General features: G+C 42.9%; 1 protein-coding gene across 3 annotated transcripts in view; it reads left to right on the forward strand.

Moving 5' to 3' along the window:
- The first annotated feature begins 4848 nt into the window (after nucleotides 1–4848).
- The window catches only part of MAPRE2 (microtubule associated protein RP/EB family member 2), a 156591-nt gene continuing 137757 nt past the window's right edge, over nucleotides 4849–23682 (forward strand). Inside the window, exons 1-2 of one of the 3 annotated variants that reach the window (XR_012655347.1) lie at nucleotides 5001–5068; nucleotides 5616–5747. The gene's annotated coding sequence lies outside the window, so the exon portion shown is untranslated. Of the gene's footprint in view, nucleotides 5069–5615; nucleotides 5748–23682 lie in introns of all 3 variants that reach the window. The other 2 variants (XR_004377288.2, XR_004377287.2) reach the window with 2 other exon arrangements.

Below are 23682 nucleotides of genomic sequence, written 5' to 3' on the forward strand. Positions count from 1 at the left end.
AGCTCCCCCCTCAGTCTTCTTTTGTGACTAAACAGGATCAGTTTTTTAACCTTTCCTCCTAGGGTCAGTTTTTCTATACCTTTTATCATTTTTGTTGCTCTCCTATGGACTTTTTCCAGTTTGTCCACATCTTTCTTAAAGCCCAAACTGGATACAGTACTCCAGCTGAGCCTCATCAGTGCTGAGTAGCATGGAACAATTACCTCCTGTGTTTTACATACAACATTCCTGTTAATACACCCCAGATTAATAATAATAGTTTCTTTTGCAGCTGCATCATATTGTTGATTCATATTCAATTTGTGATCCACTACAACCCCCCAGATCCTTTTCTGTAATACTACAATCTAGCCAGTTATTCCTTATTTTGTAGTTGTGCTTTTGATTTTTTTCCCTTCATAAGTGTGTACTTTGCACTTGTCTTTATTGAATTTAATCTTGTGGATTTCAGACCAGTTCTCCAATTTGTCAAGGTTGCACTTGATACGTCCCTATCTCATAGGCAAGGTGTGAGGACAAACTCACTGATGTATCTGAGGAACTAAAATATTACCATAGAATATTAGGGTTGGAAGAGACCTCATGATGTCATCTAGTCCAACCCCCGGCTCAAAGCAGGACCAACACTAACTAAATCATCCCAGCCAAGGCTTTGTCAAGCCGGGCCTTAAAAACCTCTATGGATGGTGTGACAAAGTTCCTCCTCTACCTTGGTGGGTCCTGCGTTTATTGGCGAATTTGCTCACCTCACTAATCTTCCCCTCTTGTGGAACCCACAGCCTGGGTCAGCTCCTCCTGTGTCTGATCAGGAGTTGGGAGGTTTGATTAGCCTGCCTTGATTGGCTGCAGGTGTTCTAATTAAAGTAGCTATCTCCATTGCCTTCTAGAAAGATCTTAATTGGCCCCAGGTGCCTTGATTAACCTGGTGCAACTGCCATTTAGTTACCAGGGTCCTAGGGATTTGTTTAGCCTGGGGCTAACATACCTGTTTCTCGGTACTTTACTGTAGCCATCTGGCCTTGCCCCATCACAATGAAAATTCCACCACCTCCCTAGGTAACCCAGTCCAGTGCTTCACCACCCCCCTCGTGAAATAGTTTTTCCTAATATCCAACCTAGACCTCCCCCACTGCAACTTGAGACCGTTGCTTCTTGTTCTGTCATCTGCCACCACTGAGAATAGCTGAGCTCCATCCTCTGTGGAACCTCCCTTCAGGTAGTTGAAGGATGCTATCAAATCCCCCCTCACTCTTCTCTTCTGCAGACTAAATAACCCCAGTTCCCTCAGCCTCTCCTCATAAGTTATGTGCCCCAGTACCCTAAGCATTTTCATTGCCCTCCGCTGGACACTTTCCAATTTGTCCACATTCCTTCTGTAGTGGGGGGACCAAAACTGGACACAATACTCCAGGTAGGGTGACCAGAAAGCAAGTATTTAAAAATCGGGATGGGGGTGGAGGGTAATAGGAGCCTATATAAGAAAAAGACCCAAAAATCGGGACTGTTCCTATAAAATCGGGACATCTGGTCACCCTAACTCCAGGTGTGGCCTCACCAGTGCGAAATAGAGGGGAATAATCACTTCCCTCGATCTGCTGGCAATGCTCTTACTAATGCAGCCCAATATGCCATTAACCTTCTCGGCAACAAGTGCACACTGCTGACTCATATCCAGCTTCTCGTCCACTGTAATCCCCAGGTCCTTTTCCGCAGAACTGCTGCTTAGCCAGGTCTATCAAATGAGGCTTGCAGAGGTGATAGGACTCTTTTTTAAGGGAGGAAGTTATTGCCACTAGCATGTGAGGTGACAAAGTAGAAATAAATCTGGCAGTTTTTCATGGATTTTTAAAAATCAGAACCTGTGATCCTAAATATCAGTTTTGTTAAGGATTTATTTGGCTGCTCCCTTTTTTAACTGTTGTACCTGGAATCTTGGTTATGTGTCTCTTTAGCTTTGTTTTATTTGTTTTTCCTCTTTGAAAACAGTATGTTAACTGTTGAGAAAGGGGAAAAAAAATCCATCAGGAGTAACAAGTAGTACCAATCCCCCAAAGACAGCACACACTTCTTATCCTCAGTTGGGATTTGCTATTACTGCCGTCCCCCACACCTCCATTTACAAATTTAGATGTTGCTTTCTGCAAAGTTTCCATGAACATTCTTACCAGCAAACTCATTTGCTAGTGTATTCTTGGAAAGAATACAAACGGAGAATGAGCACAGTTAAAATACATTCACTAAAAAATTCAAACTAATGTTCACTGGAGAACGATTTTGTGCAGTATTTTCCCAGCTCTAGTTATAGTCTGTTCAGTTCCCAAAACCAGGACTAACATATAACTATAAATTATCTGAGATGTTTGAGCAGTTATACACTTTTCCCTACTGCTGTATTGTTTGTTTTTGCAAGGATAATGCCATAAGCAAAATCAAATCAAACTAACATAGCTAATTACCCATGTTCCTGCTCAGCAAGTTAGAGATTTGTACATCAGAGAGGTGGAAGCTTCTCTAACTTGCTGAACAGAAACATAATTAATTGACAATGTTAATTAGCCATAGAATTACATGGTTATTTACACTCATTATAATATCCAAATGAAAACTGGAACGACGTCATACTCTCAAAATAATACCAGTCTTGGACACCTGAGTAGTGTGTGCCGTGTGGTCATTAGCACAGAATAGCCTTGTGGAACAACTCATCTGAGGAAAGATATGGATGGAAGGCTGTTTCAAGAATATGAGTGATGTGACAGACATTGAAATCCAATGCATTATCTTTGGTGACTATATTGTATCAAGTCTATGTATCATTTTGGGCAAAGGATTGCATGGAACTCAGGGGGGATAGGGGAAAGGTTATAACAGTTCCTCCAGGAACCAAAATCAGTGTGTGTATGTGTGGGGAGGGAGGGAGGATTAAGGCAAATCACTTTGGTTGTAAACACCTCCTGAGACGTATCATCCATTGGGAAGGCTTGCATATACTGGGTCAATCTTGGCTTTCCAGAGATCAACAGACAAAAAATGGTTTTGATATAAAAAGCCTGAGTTTATACTCACTCAGGGCCTTCTCTCTGATCCAGAAAATGAACAGGACCTTCTGTCCAATGGGGCCCCTGCCTTTGCAGAAGGAATTAGAGCTAGTGTGGGTATATCTCCTCAGGTGGGAATTACATGCCCAGCTCCAAGTGTAGACATACCCTAAATCTGCAGTCAAATAAGCTAAAACCATAACTCTGAGAGGTGTGAACTTCCCTAATTCATCTCAATAGGGTATTAACTCTGATACCTAAGTATAACAATTTGAATGTCAACACTTAATTATTTCACTGTTGATCATTTTAGCAGGAAAAGGTAGCTAACATGCTTACTCAGTATGATGGGATATTACAGATGATAGATATTGACTGATTATTATATAAGACTAATGTGGTCATACAGTCCATCCCCCTGTCAATACAGGACAGTTCTACAGCATACAGTATTATTCTCTATAATATTTCTAGTGCTTTATCCAGTCTAGTCTTAAATGAGTCAAGCAACGGGGCTACCATAACTTCAGGATAGGAAGGGATTGTTTTCTTACATTTTATTTTTTCTTAATTTCATCTAGTTATAACCCATGCACAAAGTGAACTTTCAGGGAACGGAGGAAAAAAGACAACAGAAGTTATGAAAAGGGAGAAGGCACAGAGTGGGGACCACACAGGTAATGGGACATAACTAATTCCCTCACTATTTTTTCCTACTTCAAACCCTTACTTATAGTGTTATGTGTTGCTTTTACAAAGACAAGAAAACCAGGGGGAAAATGTACAGAGACGATCACCTATCCTCAATGTTTAATTTACAAGTATATTGACATGAGAGCTTAAAACCAAAAGACACAAAATGTAGATCCTATGTGGGCAGAACATCACTAATGGTCCATCTGTGAAGCAATGTATTAAAGACATGGGGTTGACAGCTTCATAAGGGAATCTCATTTCTTGAGAAGAAGCTAGATGATTTTGGAAAAAAAACGTGTGATTTCTAAGATTTTTATAGAAAAAACAAACTCCTTCCCCTATTTAGGTATTAAGAGCCCATGGTAGAACACAAGCTAAAGGGTTATGGGTTAGTGTGCAGTGTGCAACTTCAGGGAGAAAACAAGGGAGATATAATAGGGCCTCATCCTGCAAACAGCCAGGCCTAGAAGTATAGCCTAGTAGTTACCACAGCACTTGGATACCATGGAGACAGGCCTCTGCTATAAAAATCATAACTGGAGAGAATGGCCCCCCTGGCGGAATGCCAACAGTGGGACTCTGTGCAGGAGTAACTTGATTTTTGAGCGTCACTTTTTGCACGCTCCTGTCCTTAGACTGTAGGGTCTTACCTAGATTGTGAGATCCTGAGGTCAGGGACCTTGTTGTCTCACAGTAAAGGGCTTAAGCTTAGGCTTGCTACTACAGCTCGATACTAGAGAAGGAAGGGAAATACGGCCGCTCTGTTTGGAACCGTGGCAAATTGTTCATTTGGGGATGTTTTTCCTGTGAATGAAGATGTCCCAATCCGCTGGCACGATGTTCCGTTGGCGGGAGCGGGGGTTGGGAGCTAGGTGCATATTTTTCCTGGCTTTCTCGAGCTGCCACGGCTGAGACGTTTCCATTTAGCTGCCCTTCCATCCAAGCCTTGTAACACAGCAACCCAGGGCCAGCGTTACGGAGAAAAAGAAAACATCAGGCTTCCCGGGCTCCCCCGTCGCCGACAATGTGCCGGGAGATAAGGCAGGGAGGGCGGCTGGCTGCTCACAGCTGTGACAAAGCCATTCCTCCGCCACTCGCCGGCACGCACACTCCTCCCTCCTCCCCACTTCCTCTGCCCCCGCGCTCCGCTCTCCTCCCATCCCCGGAGCGATCCAGAGCCCAGCGGCAGCCAGGGGCTTGCCCGGTTGGTTCACGTGGCTCTCGGGGTGGAGCGGCTGGCGAAGCGCAGAGGGTGGGTGGAGACAACAAAGCCCAGCTGTCAGCGGCCAGGGAGAGGGAAAGCTGCGGCGGCGGCCCAGGAGGAGGCAGGTGAGGTGAGTCAAGTGCATTTAAAGCCATACAGGCGCCTGGGCGGGCTGTGAGGGGTGTATGGCCAGGCGCAGTGGCTGGAGGGTGCAAGAAGTTGCCTTTGCCTAGGGTCGCCGTGCGGACTGCCGCCCCGATTTAACCCCTTGCCATCTGGCAGCAAGAGACCAGCTCGCAGTCTCCTCCGCACCAGGGTGAAGGTGCTGTGGGCTGTGAGGGGAAGAGGTGCTGCCACGCTGGCAGAGCGCGAGGTGGAGGGAGTCACAGGACAGCTCCCCAGTGCTCGCCCCCGGGGAAGAAGGGGTTTGGGGGGAGGGCGGCTGGCAGAACGATCCCTGCTGCACAAAGTGCCTCGCCCAGCAGGGTGTTTGCGGCTGGGCAAGCCGCGCGGGCGGGGCGGGCTCTGCCCAGCCGCACTGGTAGGGACCGGAGTGGGAGACACGTGAGTTGCACTGGGCTGAGCTGTCAAGAGGCGGCGAAGGTACAAAGCGCGCTTGGCAGGCGGTGGCTTGTTCCCCCCTTTTTGCAGCGCCCATAGCTTTGCTTTCTTTATAGGCGTTCAGGGAGCAGGGGGTCCCTGGAGGAGGCGAAATGTTCGGAGTCTTCGTCTCACATGCATCCCCTGTACCTCTGCCAAGCAGCTCCTTAACCTGCCCTGAGTGCTGTGCAGTTTCACGGGGCACACGGGTTTGTTTGCCATAGTTTATCTGTCTTAAGATGAGCGCTCAGTTTGGAGAGCAAGTCTAGCAAGTACATTCATCGCCCATGTGTGGAGGTTTCCGCTTGATTTGAAGAAGGATATAGAAGGGAGGGAGGTTTTCAGCTAATGTCAAGCGTACAGGAAAAGATCACTTCTTCAAACCGGTCTGGTTTCGGGGAAGTCCCCGTAACAGCTAAAGCGGGGTAGGAAGTAGACCCCATGTGTCAGCTAAATGCTTGTAGGCGGCTGCAGCACCGAAATAGTTTTCTGCTGTGTATTCCAGTACTTAAGCTGCTAGAGCCACGCTTTGTGTATCAAGGGCTCTGCTGGATAGGGAAACAAATCTTTCGCTGTATTGAGCTAAGGTGCATCCCAGGAGTAGTTGGGATTATTTGAGTTTGAAGTCAGTTTCCTGCAAAGGCTTTTATTTGTGGCCAGATTTTATCATTCAAAGAGAGAGAGAGTGTAATAAAAGATTCAGTGGATAAAGCACACAGCTGTTTGAACATTAACTGATGTGACCTCACCAGCTAGTTAACATCCATAATTCCCTTGTGTGCTGAAACAGCTGATGTCTTCTTCCCTGCTGCTCTCCCAGCCTGTGTCTGTATAGACTAGACTTCTTCAGGAAGTACTCCACTGTTCAACTGCTGCTACTGCACCCCACCAATGATAGCAATGATGACAGTACTAGGGCTGTCTAGTGTAAGCAGGGTACTGTTGCTGGAACATTTCTTTAGAGTAAGTGTGAGTCCAAAAATAACTCAGCTACAGCACATGTTGCAGAGTATACTAGACTTAAAAAGAAGGCTTACAATATGTTCATTAGCATGGGGTATGCATACAAGAGTAACTTCTACTGATATGGGTATCAGAAAGACTCAGCTTTGATTTAGTTTTTACCATCACTGGGTTGCTTGAGATCTCTTATGCTCCTATTTTGGCCTTTCTAAAAAAGGTATGTAGTCTTGGAAACAAACAAGCAGATTAATATAACTGCCTATGGTTATTTAAAGAGCCCTGATATTGCTTTCATGTCCTTAAATAAATAAAAATAAAACATCTGATTTGAGACCTTGAACATCTTGTCACAAGGTAATTATACATATAACAACCTAATCAGAGCTCTTCCGTAGTAGTTTTCTGCCTTATCTACATTATAATATTTTGGGAAACCTCTGACTCTTCCATTTTGACTGGTGCTCATCCACTGATGCTAGCAATGGTGGGAGTGCTACTGTAGACAGAGCTCAAGTGGTCACTTAGTTTTTACCACTGTGGTAGCTAGATCTGCTCCAAGCAGGGTTAAATAGTACTGTGGTAAAAATGCTGCTAGTGCAGTGGTGGGAGATCTCTTTTAAAAAATCTAGACACAGCCTTTATCTGTAGGTCTGAAAGGACTCTACAAAGGATGTGTAAGTATTATTATAGTTGAGGAAACTGAGGCACAGAGGCTAAATGATCCTGTGACACATGATAGATCATTACAAGAGCCAGAATTCCCCACTCCTGGACTTGACTCCAAGTCCAGTGCTCTATCCAGTAACCTGTGCGGTTTATTTAAGCTAGCAATTTGGCAAATATTGTAATGTATAGTGAATGTTACATAGGTATTGAGTTTCAGGGTGCATGGAAATTCAAATAAGAGTTTTGTCATTTAAGAGAAGGTTGCTGCCATTGGTATGATACAGGAAACATTTTGGGTGAGTCTATGATTAGTTCCTTACTGTGGCTCAAAGGGTTTCACATTGCTGTGCCATTAAAGAGGACTAGTTCCTTCTGCATTAATTTAATTTTAAGTTACTGCAGTATATATCCATTTGAGCATTGCTGCTAACTCTATAATTACTGTCCAAGGCAGGTTTCTGCACTTCAGGTAAGAGAAGTATAAAAGGAAACCTTCAGAATGCTAATTAATAGGAAAGATCAGTGACAGGTAAATCTTATTACAGGGAATACAACTAAGAGAGCCTGATGAATCAGCATGTTGCATTCAGTGATGAGGCATTTAGCCATCACAGCATAGAAAGTTACAATAATAACAGTAGGGGTATTAACACCCATGGAAGCTGCAAAGTATACATGCAATTAGAGTATCAGATGTTTGTAAAATAGTTCCTCCCATTTGCTAACTATATTTTGCCACTGCTCATCTGTTTGTTTCATTCACAGATCTCTTTTAATAATGCAGAGAAGACCTCATTGTTTGTGGTGAATGGTGAAAATATGAAAACTTGTTCTCTGGACTGATATTTCCTTTTACCTGCCTCTCTTCAAATTGTGGGGTGTAAAAATAGACACATGGGCTTAAATAACAGTATAAATGGCCTGGGGGACACAAGGGGTGGGGGAGGGGAACACCCAGGGGCAGAAGGTGGGGCCAAGGGAGAGACCCAGCCTCAAGCATTGCTGGAGCTGGGCTCCAGGCCAGGAATATTCCTGGTGCCCAGGCACCATGGGCCCATATAACTCACCATCTGTGCCTTGTAGCATTGGATTCAACATGGCTAGGTGCCTGTTTATGACTTACCTACGTACCTCTAAGTTGAAAGACACCTGAGATGTGTGGGTATTTTTCTATGACCTCACTTTATGCGGTGTGCCATGACTTAATTTGACATAGTTTGGCAAACAGCTCTAACTGACTGGACTGGAACTTTTTGATGCTGAATATGATTAAACTGCAGTTCTGTCTTGTCTTTTCTTTTTTCTTTTTAAGGTTTTGGCAATTGACCATCTGTCTGGTGATTTGTTCTTTCAAGGTTAATTCTTCCTGCATTATGTCTATTTCAGTGATAAGGAACAGGAGTCTTCTGTAATGCCTTTGCTTCTCATTAGTGCTCTTGCCAGATGGTGTTTAGTTGCCAGATTTGTTTAATATTTCAAACTTTAAATCTGACTCTACCTGGAGCTAAAACTCTGAGTCATGCTTTCATTTTTCATCTTGACTGTTACAATTCCAAACAATCTCCACTGCTTATCTGTCTCTTCTGGCCAGTGCTTCCAGTCCCTGAGTTCAGCTGCAACTTTAATTGAGCTTCCCCAATCACTAGTTAAGTTTCTGGGCAGGAAACAGAATTCACTACCACTGAAACATATTCCAATTTTAACCTTGATCAGTCACTTTTAAAAGGTCTTCAAACTCAATGTAATTTTAGCTACAAAATGTCATTCATGCTGTATTTGTCTTTAAAGTAACCAGTGCTCTAGACTTCCCCCTCTTCTTAAATGGAGGCAATTACATGTTTGAAACTTCCTCCCTTGTGACTCCCATACAGTCAAATCCCTCAACATTGCTTGAAGTTCTTTAAAAGAAATAGAAACAACTTGTCAAGCTATTCAGTGGGAAATGATGCTATATCATATTAAGCTTCCAGTTGTCTCATAAGAATTGGGCTGGGTCAGTTTTTGTAGGAGACAGCTAAGAAAAATGCAAATGTTGCTCAAAGGTAGTGTTGATGATTCTGTAGGTAGCACTGTTCCCTTGGAGTCATTAATGAATCAGTGCCCTACTGTGGCGTGGTGGCACATGTTTTGTCTCTGGGTGAGGCTTACCTGAGATCTTGACTACTAGCTTATTAAAAGTTTCATGATACTTTCCATGAGGACAGCCATTCATATCTATGCCCTGGCCCAATTATTCTGAGTGCATGGACTCTTATGACTTCAGTTGGAGTTGATTTTTTTTTTTTTCCTTAAGCAATGGGGATAATGTGCATTTGTCCATTTTCACGTGGGTTGGGGGCATAAGTGGCTTCTGCTTTAGGATTCTGCAATTTTAGAATTCAGATGCAGATTTTATAAGAGTCAGTATTTCATGGGAAGTCAGCTTCTTCAGCTACTGCTGATGTGATGGGCAGACTATCTCAAGTTTCTGCAGCTTAAGCAGAAGCTAATTTTTTTTAAATAACTAGTTCCTGGGTAAGTGTTATAAATTTTAGAGGGTCCAAAAGCCTGTTATAACCAATGTTCCATTCAGACTGTAAGGGATAAAAATGTAGGCATGAAAAATGTTTTAGTCCTCAATAGTACAGAACATACAGAAATTACAAGCATTCAGTTTGTGCCAAATTCAGTTGTACTGGTTATCACCTTACCATTACCATGGAAAACACCACATAACATTGGTAAACTGCTGTGAAAGAGGATTCCCTGCACAGAGCTGAGGGGTGAGAAGAATGTGTTACACTTAAGGTGGTCAGAGATGAGCCTTAGACATCTGAACTGTTCTAGCTAAGTAAATCCATTTATGGACTTAGACATGAAACCCTTTAAAAAAAAAAAAAAAAAAAAAAGAACCACCTGCCTTTGATCTCAGTACATATTCCTACAGTTGTGCAACACTTGGAAAGTGTAATATGAAATGGCAGTGAAAGCGTACCATAATGATTTGTAGACCTACTCTTTCTTCCACTGGAATCTTATCCAGAACATGCCTTTGTGTAATAGCCATCTTTCACTTAAATTGCACTCCAATTTATTTATAAGAGGGAGGGTAGTTTCACAGATAGGACTGACTGGAAGTCAGAAAATGTGGGATCTGTTCCTGGTTGTGACAGACAGGGTGACCCTTGGAAAGCAGTGTCACATTTCACTGTACCTCAGCTTTCCCCATCTGAGAGGTGGGGGTAACTCTACCCTTCCTCAGCCTTCAAGTCCAGGCAAACACTATGTTCCTACTTATATCTCTGCAACTGTTTCCTTCTATTCCCCCATCTCGCTTTATTTACTCTGCTACTGTTGAGGGCGTTCTGTGCCAAAAATTAGACATTCAGCGCCCAGTATTATACAATTCTGCAAATTTTGTCAAATGTGGAGGTTCCAGCATGGCATTGGAGGGACAGATGTCTGGCTGCACAGAGGTGGGAGATCACTGTGCAGCTCCCCTCCCTCACCTCCAGGACACACTCTGCGGTGACTGGCTACTCCCAAACCTGGCACAGCACAAGGACCAACCCTACCCCCCCGCCCCTGTGCTAGGTGCACCAGTGTGGGCAGGTGGGCTCAGCAAGGCAGGATCCAAGTGTGAATGGGTTAGGTGTGGGTTGAGAGGGTTCTCTCTGGGGAAATCTGGGTGCGGGTAACTCAGTGTGGGAGCCAGATGCAGGGGAGCTGCACAGGGGCTTGTGGGAAAGGGGGTTCTGGGTGCAACCGTAATGGGACTTTGCAGGGGGTCCAGGTGAATGTGGTTGGGGCTCAGTGAGAGGATGAAGGGGGGGTATGGGGAGCTTAGGGGGTCCAGATGCTGGGGGAGTGGGACTCAGTGGGGTGGGGATCCAGGAACAGCTGGTGAAGGTCAGTAGGGTGGGTATCCAGGTTTGGGTGGCTTGTTGGGGTAGTTAAGATGCAGGAGGAGATGGGCTCATGGTGGGGGGGGGGCACGAGGCTCAGTGGGAGGGCCTGGGTATGAGAGAGACTGGATGCATGAGGGTTGGGTAGATGGGGGAGCAGTTCCCTGTACAGTAATCCCCTGCCTCCCCCCGCCCCCCGTGCTTCCTGAATCCATTGCTCCTCAGCTGCAGGGGGAGGAGTTTCCAGAGCTTCCTACAGCCAATGGAGAAATCTGGAGGGGAGTCTGACACAGCCCCAGATCCCATGCAGTGGAAGAGGCAATCCTGTCCTCCCCCATCCAGCCAGGACTAGCAGCTGAGCCTGGCACAGGGTAGGAGCCACCAGCTGGGTCTTCCCCTGTCCCATAGTGATTTACCTCTCTGCCAGCTACCCTGGGCACGTGAAACATACTGCTGGAAAAGGCTGCATGACCGCTCTTGTTGCTTCCCTGTCAGAAAATCATTTTTCTGCAGAGAAGCAAAGAAATCTGCAGGAAACTAATTCTGCACATGCACAGAATTCTCCCAGAGTACTCTGCACAAGATTCCTTTCTAACTATTCTCTGTGCATGTTTCCATATTCTAGTCTCCTTGCCTTCCTTCTTACCACTCCTTAGGTTAGAAACTATCTCAGTCTTGTTTATTACCACCCGTGGATTCAAATCCCAGCTTAAAACATACACCTGAAAAGCCTTTTATCTAGCAGTTAAATATATACCATTAAAAGAATGAGTTCTGTCATTGTGGAGAGCAGTGATTGGTTTATTAAGACTGACTTGCTTGCTCCTTGACCTTCTGTGGTCATAGATTACTGTGTTCAATGCTGATACTAAAAAATACTCGGGACAACTTAAAATCAGACTGAGAAGGAAAACAGCATCCATTTTGCTCAGCTCAGTAGCTTAAAAGTTCAGAATAAATATTAATACGAGTCAGTGAATCTAGCTTCATGATGGTAGATGTGAAATTTAGTCTTGGAAATCATGCAGAGGAACTAATATTTATTACAGCAGCAGTGCAACACCACTAGGAGAGATTTTAAACTGATTCCCAATGTGCTTCAACGTTGACAATACTAGTAATAAATTATTCACATTTTAGGGGTGAAACAGGTATTTATTATTTAAAACTGCTCTAGTTTTCCATTGGATTCCTGAACTGTCAGTGTCAGAGATAACATCTGTTAACAAGATGACTACTTTCAGCTATAGGCTCAAATACAAAATTGTTTATGGTGGCAAAAGTTTGTTGTGGGGTACTTTTGGGGGGAGGGAGGGAGGGAGGAAGGGGCAAATAAATACACTTCCCTACTATCACCATGACCGTATGCACGTAAGTGCCTTTTCTTTCTAAATAAATTGGAAACATTATGGGCATGTCTACAGCCACCATTAATGTTAATGGGAGCTGAATTAACCCATCAAGGAGATACCAAACCAGAGGCTCCGTAAAAAGAGTAGGCATACAGGGGATATTTTTAATTCAGAGCTCCTACCTTATCAGGCTTACTGCTGAAACAGGAACTCAAGTTACCAGACTGCTCCAACAAGATAACTTCTCCTGGCACTCAATACTCTGAATAGCATCATAAGCATCGGAATCTTTCTAGCTGGTTTAATGGCCAAGGCATTGCTGATCGATAGATTAAAGTGGTAGGGCTATGTTAAAGCTAAATGATAGTTTAAAATATTTTTAAAGATTGATATACAAGGCACTGATGAAGAGTATAGGATTTGTTTGATGACCTGCTTTAGTTAAGGGTTTCATTTGTTTGAGAAGGTTGTATAACTTGAGCTTTAACCCAGATATTGATTGTGGTGAGTCAGATCTTGATCAGTATGAATTTTGGTAACTTTTTAAAGTCATCATAAGAAAGAGAATCAGATATTTTCCCCTCTGCGACTCAGCATTCTCCAGTTCCCAGGATCCCTTCACCCACATCACACCTCACATTGCCAGTGCCCTTCTTCAGCAACCATAATCTTTCTGGACTGCACTCATTGCAGAAAGCAGTAAGTTTGGAAGTACAGGAGCACTAGTCACAGTGTTCAAATAAGTGATTGTGATTAGGGCTGGCCAGAAAATTCCATTCTGTGAACCTTGTCAAGGTTTTGAAAATGGTTTTTGTTCCAGTGCAGAACAAAAATAAGACCTTTAAATATTTTGTGGGGAAAAAAATGGGACATCCCCTTCCCCCATCCCAAATTGCTCCATATCCCCAGGATGACGACATTGGCCTGTGAATGGGAAACCAAAGTTCATGTCCCTGCTTCAGAGCAGAGTTTTTCAGTCAGGGAGAACAAGGACTTGCACCTGGGTCTCCTACAGCACAATCCAATGCCTTAACCATCAGGCTGTAGAGTCTTTCCTTTCTTCCAGCCCTCCCTCCCAAATATCCTGGGCCTGCAAAACCCAATGAAATGTTGAACAGGTATGTTTCCACTAAATGTTTTGATTTTGGCACAACAGCATTTTTTCCAGTAGAAAAATGTTTTATCAGTTGTTTGGGGGGGGGTGAGCTCTAGTCATGAGGATGATGCTTAGACCTCAGGGATCCAGGGACAAACCCCAGAAAGAGAGCTAGAGATCAGCATTTCTGAGCCAGAGACAATTTAGTCCTCTGATCCCATCCCACCCGATGGATCGTTCCCTGTGGATCCCTCCAGCTTGCCTCCTCAATCTGTACCTCCCTTCTGTAGTTTCCTGCTCGTAATTCTGTCTTTGCTTGAACACTTCAAAAGTGACTTTTCCAGCACAGTTAGTTCCATCTTCAATTTCTTCTAGTCAGCACATAGTCCTGCACATGCCATTAGTGCGCAGCTTGGTAATCAGCACTTGCTGCTTTGCCTGAACATGTTGCCAGATGAGGAAACAGACACACAAAGGAGCACTCAGGTTACAGCATGGGTTTTCAACCTGGCCCCACTCTACCTCTGGGTATGGAACCTGTCAGTACTACTCCTTGGCCAAGGAGTTTACTCATGTGGATGCTCTGCTTTACCCAATTCAGGAGTTAAGCACATTGCTGTCATATCACTCCAGGTCCTACTGGCCCATGGAGCAGGAGGTTGGAAGTAGAAATTTAATCTAGATCTTCCACATGGCATAGAGACTCTTGGTACTAGGTTGGTTCTACAGTTTAATTATTAAACACTGTCACAGTCCCGAATGGGGTCAATGTTCTGATGGTATTTAAATCCTCTTACAATGTTAGTCTGCTCCTGGAAGTTTTGTACTTAATCCTATGGACTCTGAATGGGATAGCTAGCAGAAATCAAATTGATTTCAATAGAATTCCATGCTAAATTTTACTGTCATGCATTCTCAGACTTAGTCAACACTAAAAAAGTTTGTGCCTATAGCTGTACCAATAAATGCTTTCTAATACAGATGCAGCTTCTACTGACAAAAAATGCTTTACCAAGTCTTCAAAGGAAATAAGCCATACCGACAACATGACTCTTTTGCTCAAATAACAGCATCTAAACTAGGGGTTTTGCCACTATAAAAGTGACATTAAAATCATCCTAATAAACATTTATAGAAGTTTATAGTGAAGACTTGGCCTTAGCATCAAGATCAAGGTTATAAAAGTCTCCAAAGATGACTCTAAAAACATTAAATATGGAAGGTAAGTATGGCTTTTAGCAACAGAAATAGTTGATTCATTACAAATTAAGGTCTAATTTGTTCCGGGATCTCCCCAGCCTAGTATTTCAAACAGCATGGGCCTCAATTACATAGTGTAGTAGCAACAGACATAACAGTGCACAATTTTATCCTCAAAAACAAAATTGATATTTATACCACATCTCACTTTTAACTTTGCCTTCCTCCCACAACATGTCTCCCCCAATCCTATAAATACCCCCATTTGGTTCCCCTACTATCACTGGGAAAGAACAGCAACTAAAAATAAATGGGAATTCCACTGATTATACAGAATTTGACCCACATCAGCAGCACCATATTATTTGTACTATCACAGCACCAATCATGGATCAGTACCCCATTGTGCTAGGTCCTGCACTAACACAGAACAAAAACATCTGTTCTCCAAAGGGAAATCTAGGGAAGAAGCTTGCCCCAGGACTACAACTCCATTGTCAGAAAACCTTAAATCCATGGCAAACAAAAGAACTTGTATATTTCTCACAATGCACCAGTACTCAGACATGTATGTAAAGTATTTATCTACCTTTGCTTCACTATTTTAATATATTTATCTTCACAACACCCCTGTGAGGTAAGGAAATACTATCATCCCCATAATGATAACAGACTGGAAACTAACCCACACAGAGGGTAGAGCCCACCTAGTTAAAATGTATTTTGCCATGTAGCTCTTATTGACTTCAGTGGGAGTTAGGTGCCTAAATGCTTCTGAGGATCTGGGTTTAAGTGACTTGGCCAAGATCACACAGAAAATATGTGGTGGAGCAGGGAATCAAGCCAGAGTCTCAAATGCCAGGCTAGTGTCCTAACCACTAGATCAGCCTTCCTTTTATCAAATTTAACTCAAAACATTAGCACTAAGAAGAAATTACTGAAACAAGGTTTCATAACTGGCAGCGTACATAGCTCTGCAGAGCAATCTGGGAAGCTGCCTTTGAATTTATATACTCATTTTCTTCCTCCTTACGCTGTGCTCGGTTTCTGGCAGGGGACAGCGCAATAGAATGTGGTCTCCTCCCCCAAATTAGCATTCAGCAACAAGCAATCTCTAAACAAAGTGAACTGCTTTTATAGCACAGTTAAACTCTGCTGAATTTAATAATTTAGACACCAAAGAAGGCCGAATTATGAGCGTTCAGTCACAAAGAGAGATGTGGATCATCTATGCTGAATGTGTTATAAGAAATTAGGTTTAAATTCAAAAAAGTATTTGACATCACTTTTTCATTGCTGTAGAAACCCTGCAGTAGAGATAGTGAAAGTTAGCACCATAGCAGAGCTTCCTGTTGTCACGAAGATTTCTTCTTTTTTCAACTGACATTTCAAGTCAGAGCTCTTTCAGAGGGAGGGAGGGCAGGGCACTAAGTTGAGTGCTCTGATCCTAAAAATGCATATTGGAATTTTCATTAACTTGTAAAGGCCAATTTAACATTTACAGAGAAATGATCAGTGTCCTTTTGCTGAGAAAGGGATTGAAAGAAAAATATATAGCCTAGCTTTATTTAAAAAAAAATTCTAAAGAATTTGGAGAGAGCTGACTGTGTTACTAATTCAGAAACAAAACTCATTTCTTCACACAAAGAAGGAAAGATCAGAAATGTTGACTGTTGTAACAGCCATTAGTTGTTCAGATCCTGTTAACAAGTGCATAATCACCTAATCGCTCCCTTGAAAGCATACCAGATGATAGTCACAAACACTCTGGAAGCATGGCTAGAATCCTGCCAGGCAGCTCAAGGACTCAGATTTCACACCAGATCTCCTGCAGCAGTATCAGGATGACCTCATTTATTTAATAGAAGCATAAACTAATAGTCAAAATAAAGGGCTATGAATACAGAAGATAATTTAAGACTACAGTGGTGGTGACTAGATGTCCTGAAAAGATAGATGATATTATTATTGATGAAATATGGTTACACTAGACTAGAAAGCCACTGAAAATAGCCATCTTGGTGAAGTTTCTCCCAAAGTAGCTCAGTGCAATGATTCAGCAGCATATATCAGTGATTTTGCTTATATCACAGGCTATAGAGATAAAAGCTTATTAATGAGGATCTTTTTCACACTGTGCTGAGTGAGGTTGACCGTGGAGCACCACAAAGCAAACAGATGCATTAAGTGATCCGTGTAGTGTGCTTCTTTAAAAGCGCATAAAAAGTTAGACTGTAAAACAATAAAACCTGCTAGAGATAACCATAGCCACAACTACAGTTTAGCCCTAAACTTCTTGATTTTTGCAAAATAGTCAGTCCTCAAAACTAATATTACTTCCCAAATTGCCCCCATGAGCGCACACAGTACAAGTAACTGTAAACTATACATTTATACATTCATTCATTCATTCACCCCACCCCAGGTAACTCAAATAGTCAGCAATGCAAGGTAAGTCATGGAGCTTGCTTTACTGCTTCTCATTCCCTTTTTATATAAAATAATTGCCCTGCCCTCAGGTCTTTTAAAAGTAAATACAACTTGGCTTTCCTTCTACAATATATTAAAGGCTCTCTATTTTCTCTGCCACCTGAATTTGAGTTTTGTTCTCCATAGCCCTTGCTCTCTATAAAGCTAACTCAGGGCAAAACTTAAGCTTTTTTTTAAAAAAACAAAACAAAAAAAAAAACAACCCAAACCCTTAACATAATAAACTTGCAAGTGGGTTCTACTTTCCACAAGCCCTGCCTGAATATCTGGGATGAATGCAGGTTAATTCACAACACCCTCCTCATGTGATCAAGATAGTTTAATGTGGCTTTGTTGACTGTTACACTTGAGATACTCCAGTCGTAATTTCTCCATCTGTCTTGTGTCTAATTACATAATTGTAGCTTAGTCAGTGCTCTTTAATCCTTCCCTGGAGCTGTCTGATAACTTTTGGCCTGGAGTGTACCACGGTATTTTTGTGTACTTCTACATACAATAGTTTGTGACTTGGCCCCTTAGTCAAAGAAATAAATTGTTTATCAGAGATCAAGTGCTGTAAGGGGCAGCTAATGGAAATGGGAGTCTCTGTGGGTGGAAAAGGGGGTGCTTGTGAGCTCTTTAGTACTTTGCTCTACCTATCTTACAGTAATTTGGTGACTCAGCTGCTTCTGAATTGAGCTGTGGTACTATTCTACCCTCTCCTGATACAGCCACCTGTAAAACAAAACTATTCCTGTATATCATGGAATGCTCATTTTGCCCTGTTTAGAGTGCCCCATAATACAAAGTACCATTTTTGTTGTGTATATAAAACTTGACTAGGATGTTACATGGTGGCTCTGCTACTCACTAACTATATAAATATTGTATCATGCAGGGGTGCTGGAACAGCGGGGGCCTGGGGACCATGGTTCCTCCACTTTTTACTGGCTGGAAGGATGAGAAATGGGGGTTGGGGGTGGAGGGGAGTGAGAAGGGGGGTAGTCTTGAGGGAGAAGGGGCAGGGCCACAGTTTGGGCATCTGTGGACCCCCACTTCTAGGAGGTTTCCACTGCTCCTGGCATAGGGTAAAATGCCAGCGGTTGCTTGTGAGAGCAGGATGAATGGACAGGCACCCCCCCCACCCCCGTGACCACTGTTTCCCAGTTATATACTTAGTTGTCAGGGCATCCCATGTAACCCTTATGCTCACACCACTTCTTCCTACACACAGATCTTGGCAAACAACCCTTTCTTCAGCTTCTTGCAGCTGCTAAAACTTTCCACACATTGCAAGAGTTATGCGGTCTGCTCCTGTCCTTCTCCTAGTCCTGACTTCACCTGTATCTGCCAGTGAAAAATGCTCCTACCCAGCTCTGAACTGCAAAACTTTCCTGCAATCTCCACATAAATACTCTCAACTTGACCTCCTCTAGCTGATAAATCCTTCTACATCCACTCATCAGTGACAAGCACTACTAAGCATTTCCCAGACACCTCACTGACGAGTACCCCAACCATTGCCCCAGCTTACAAATCTTCCTGCAACCAGTGACAAGCAACGTTTCCTCTTAAGATGACAGAACCTGGCCAAAAAGCATCTTTCCTCATTCTAGCTAGAGAACGTTTTTGCCCGCTCCCCGAACAAGTCTGGGCTTCAGTTGCAGAACCCCTTATGCTGCTCAGCTACCAGAAACAACTCTCTCCTAGATGCCAAAGCCTTCTGCTTTGCCCATGACAAAAGGGAAGGGGTGACTTGATTAGTCTGTAAGTAGCAGTATGATAACGGGCTATTCAGTCTAGCAGATGAAGTTTCTAATGACCCAGTGGCTGAAAGCTGAAGCGAACCAAATTCAGGCTGGAAGTAAGATGCAACTTTTTAACAATGAGTATAATTTACCAAAGGTTGTGGTGTTATGCTATACAAAGCACACGGAATCTTTTCAGAGGGAAAAGGCAAATACGCCACATTTATTGAAAATACAACAGTTAGCATATGCTTTTCAGTCACATACACACACACAGAGTCCTGCCATTTGATGTTTATAGTTACCAGTCTGTTGCAGCTTGAGTCAATCTAATGGCCAGTTAGATTGAGCAGGAGCGTGGAGCTGGGCTCTGTCAGTCGCATTCCGATACTTTGAGGCTTTGCAGGACTGAACTCAGAGTTCCATGGCAAAACACCTCAGCTTTATAGTTGTAAATTCCCATTTGAGTCCATGCATTTTGAAATGTCATCCTATAATCGTTAGTCCTTAAATGGTGTTAATCTTGGGGTTTTCTGCTGTTATCATTTGATGGTTATTGTCGGGCTTCCCATTGTTATCTTCTGTTTGTTGTCTCACCTTCAGGGGTGCCTGCCTCACCTCTGAGGTCGTCAATGCTGCTAACATGTTTAGCATTGGATACAATGGATGTTTTCTGATTGTCTCCTGGTTTTTCCAAGTCTCTCTCTTTTTCTTGACCATCTGGACATTTGTGATGGCTTTCACACCTTATCTTTTCCTGATGCATGCATTCCTCATTCACACAAACAATCTCTTACAGAAACCTTGAAAGATATACAGACAGCAGTATTTTATGTTCAGCAGAATACACTGTAAATCAAGCCTTGCTAAATCTTGTAACTAAAACATTCACACTGGGGCTTCAGGCCCTCGGCGTTCCTCTGATCTCCTTAACGTAGACACAATACAAGATCCTGTTTCTTACTTTCTAAACCTTAAAACAAAGAAATGTATATTTAACTAGAGTGCCTAATTTGTAATACATATAGGAAACCATAGCAGACATTATAACTTATCCTAAAACAAAAGAGCGACCATAATCAGTCATAAGGATTGTTCTGGTCTGTCATTCCGTTCTGCTATTAAAAAAGGGTGGCTGTCAGGATGAAATCAAATCATACATTAATTCTCATAGTCCAATGTAAAATCCTGCTCCTACAGTGGTGGTTTCTTTATTACTAGTAATTACTGGGGGGAGGGATAGTTCAGTGGCTTGAGCATTAGCCTGCTAAACCCAGGGTTGTGAGTTCAATCTTTGAGGGGACCATTTAGGGATCTGGGGTAAAAATCAGTACTTGGTCCTGCTAGTGAAGGCAGGGGGCTGGACTTGATGACTTTCAAGGTCCCTTCCAGTTCTAGGTGATTGGTATATCTCCAATTATTATTCTAATTTTTAAATCAAGACTGGTTGCTTTTCCAAAATATATGTTCTAATTCAAACAGGATGTATTTTGGAGAAGCCCTGTGTCCTGTGCTTTACAGAAGGTCAGAATAGATGATCACATTGGTCCCTTCTGGTTTTATTATCTAGGGGTATCTCTACTCTTCAGGCTGGGGCTATAATTCCCAGCTCAAGGGAGACATACCCGCATTCATCAAGCTAGTGTGCTAAAAACAGAGAGTAGCTGTGGTGGCACCAGCAGTGGGAGGGGGCAGCTTGAGTATATGCCTAGAGTCTCAGACACAGGCTTGGGACAGCTAACCCCTCCCACGGCTCCTGTTGCTGTAACTACACTCTTGCTTTTAGCAAGCTAGAATGGGTATGTCTCCTCAAGATGGGAATTATGTGTCCCAGCCCGAAGTGTGAATCTATGAATATTTAGAAATGTCTTGGCTTTTTCTAGGAAAGTTTGGTCACCTCACTGGTATTCCATTGCCCGTCATTACATAGAATATTTATACCACAGATACTTTTGGAAGAAAAGTTAACACGCATATCTGAACATTTGCCTCACTAACATTTGCAGTGGGTTTGCTTGTAGTGTGCTCTTTTTTAAATAGGTGACAGGCTCTGAGACTAATAAATTATTATATATTTCTTTCCATTTGCTAGTTGCTGCTTTGGAAGAAGTAGAAGTAGTTTTTGTATGTCAGTCATTACCCTGGTTTGTATAATTCTGAAATCTATATTGTAAGCATTTTAGCAAATAGAACTGTCTTTTACTTGTTTTACTATGTTCCTAGCATATTATTGGGCATTAGAAAAATAAACAGAAGGGTTTTTTAAATATTTGGTGGTTATCCATGAAGATAGGATAGCCATTTTCAAAGTGTAGATAGATCTATGAATTGGTGTAGTTAGTTCTAAAGACCATAAGTCCTCTTTACAAACTCAGATGCTGTGGTTTGGTGGCATTGACTGACAGGTTTTTAGCTGGTGTGGATTTGAGAAAACAAGCACACTTCTTTACTGCAATAATTGAACTAACATATTTGTCTGGCTATGCTGGAAGGACAGGAGACACTGGATGTGGTTTGATTAGGCCACAACTTTATTCCTAAATGTCTGGGAGTACCTGATGGATAGAATTGTACAGTGAAGATAATTTCATAATCATTTACATTTACCCTGGGGGTGGAGAGACTGGTGTCAGCTCTCCCTCTTTACCCATCCTAGTCCTGCTGCTGAGATCTTCCCACCCCTCCCCCCTAATGAGGGTTAAGGGGGAGCTATAAAGGAGCAGGGTGTTGACTCTCTGTTATACCAGTCATAGGAGCCCTGACTCCTCCGTTTCTATCTGTGCCTTTAAAAAAAACCTCCTTTAAATCCTCTACCAATCCAATTTATCTGATCACCCTGTCCCTTTCCTGTGGAGCACGTGCCCTGGAAACCACCCTGTGCTTATGTAATGAGTGGCAACATCATAGCCTACCCCCATTTCATGTCTGGCCCCACTAAGCCCCCAACTTTCTGTGGAGAAGACAGGGAAAAAACCTCACCTTGGCCAATCTGTCAGTGAAGGGGAAATTCCTTGCTAGCTCCCCCCTCCCCACCCTCTTAAAGGACTGACTATTGTAATACCTTCAGCAGAGCATGACAAACCTGAGAGGGAGGGTGCTGCTCTGCATGGGCCAGGTAAAAGGGCTTTTCTTGCACGAGCATGGACCTAAATAGTCTCCTCTGTTTTCTGATCACCCCTGGCGGGGATGGGTCAGCATCCCCATGCTGAGGGGTATGAAGCTGCTGCAGCATGTCACTCTCTAGCCCTTAAAGGGGAACACACCTTTTCCAACAAGCCAGACAACAGCTCTCACCTTGCAGTGAGGTCATTATCCACCTTACTGGTGCTGCTTTTGTTTTCCCAACTATGCCATCATTAAACTTTTAGTGTGTTTATCTTCAGTTATGTGGCCAGTATTGTCCCCTACCATCAATATTAATATATGTGATTTATTCTGAGGGCTGATGCACAATGTTGTCGTAATAAAATGTCAATAGCTGAGAAGGTAGACTATCAGTCTAATAGCATAACAGTCCCATGCAGATGAGCTCTGTTGGCTTGTTCTTGTACCAGCTGTCTTGATACTTTTGGACAATGCAGTTAGGTTGGTTGTGGGCACTTTTAATTGCCTGGTATTTGATTTTAGTCAGTGCTTAGATGCTTTCCAATACATGCTCTATAAATTGATATAGCACTAAATTTTCAACAGTGACAAGTTAACTTGGGGTGCCTCTGCTTTTTGGATGCTCAGCTTGATCTTCAAGCGGAGTGCCCCAGGGGTCAGTCGCAGGGCTGGTTTTGTTCAACATCTTAATTAATGATCTGGATGATGGGATGGCTTGCACCCTCAATATGTTCACAGATGACATTAAGCTGGGGGAGAGGTACATATACTGAAGGGTAAGGATAGGGTCCAGAGTGACCTAGACAAATTGGAGGATTGGGCCAAAATAAATCTGATGAGGTTCAACAAGGACAAGTGCAGAGTTCTGCACTTAGGACGGAAGAATCCCATGCACTGCTACAGGCTGGGGACCGACTGGCTAAGCGGCAGTTCTGAAGAAAAGGACCAGGGGATTACAGTGGACAAGAAGCTGGCTATGAGTCAACACTGTGCCCTTGTTGCCAAGAAGGCTTACGCCATTTTGGGCTGTATTAGTAGGAGCATTGCCAGCAGATTGAGGGAAGTGATTATTCCCCTCTATTTGGCACCGGTGAGGCCACATCTGTAGTATTGCGTCCAGTTTTGGGTTCCCCACTACAGAAGGGATGTGGACAAATTGGAGAGAGTACAGCAGAGGGCAACAAAAATGATGAGGGGGCTGGGGCACATGACTTACAAGGAGAGGCTGAGGGAACTGGGGTTATTTTGTCTGCAGAAGAGAAGAATGAGGAGGGATTTGATAGCAGCCTTCAACGAGCTGAAGAGGGTTTCCCAAGAGGTCTAACTATAAAAGCTTGTCTATCTTTTTCAAAATCTTGAATGCCTTGTTGGCACCTTTAGGGTGCATGTTTTGTGAAATTTTATTTATTTATATATATATAATATATTTTCCCTAAATATTTTTTTGAAAATATATTTATATAATGTGTACACAACTTTCATGTTTGAATGATTCTTTCTCATGAGGATGCTAAAAAGCCTCCAAGGTAATTATAGGAAAGCCCAAGAGAACTGTTCTGTTGGTTTGCCAACTAATAAATGTGAAAAAAAGAGCCCGGACAACTTAGATTACAATGACTTATTGCATGTGCACTATCAAAGGACAACAATTAAATTTGAAA

This window comes from Chelonoidis abingdonii, chromosome 2, assembly GCF_003597395.2.
Source record: "Chelonoidis abingdonii isolate Lonesome George chromosome 2, CheloAbing_2.0, whole genome shotgun sequence".
In the NCBI taxonomy this organism is placed as follows: Eukaryota; Metazoa; Chordata; order Testudines; family Testudinidae; genus Chelonoidis; species Chelonoidis abingdonii.